This window comes from Phalaenopsis equestris, unplaced genomic scaffold (assembly GCF_001263595.1).
Source record: "Phalaenopsis equestris unplaced genomic scaffold, ASM126359v1 Scaffold001082, whole genome shotgun sequence".
NCBI classification, from domain to species: domain Eukaryota; kingdom Viridiplantae; phylum Streptophyta; class Magnoliopsida; order Asparagales; family Orchidaceae; genus Phalaenopsis; species Phalaenopsis equestris.
This window is the reverse complement of record NW_018165521.1, coordinates 391,121-391,660: the sequence shown is the minus strand read 5'-3', so window position 1 is coordinate 391,660 and position 540 is coordinate 391,121.

The window sequence follows — 540 nt, the reverse complement described above, 5'->3', positions numbered from 1 at the left end:
GTGAAAGGGGATTGGTTCAAATTTGGAACATTTTGTTGTAGAGGCCAAAGAAGAACTACCTACGGGATGTCATGGATCCAGAGGAGAATCTCGGTGACTTCCCAAGCTATCCTAATGCTTGGCTTCATTTTTGAGGAGAAATGTTTAAGTGTTTCATCCTTCCAATTTTATTAGTTAGGGCTTACATTTGTGTGAAACTACCACACAAATAGCCTGAAAGATGTGAGGATTTAGGTCTTGACGGACGACAACCTCAGAATCCTAAGACGAGTTAGGGCTTATATTGTATAGCGGGTCTATACAAAGGCCTAAAGCTAAGATGAGGATTTGCAATTTACGTTGCATAAGCAAACAACCTTAAAGTCCTATGGCTTTTTTGTTTAAGTCTAAGAAAGGAAGAACGGTTTAGCTGGGGAAGATAGGTTTTGCTGTTGAAGATGATCGTGCTGCCCACCATGCTAGCTCCAAGCTCCTTGGCGCGATGAGTTTGAGTTTTCTAGTGTGTCAAGTTATGATGTCAAATCAGGTGGCCCTATGGTT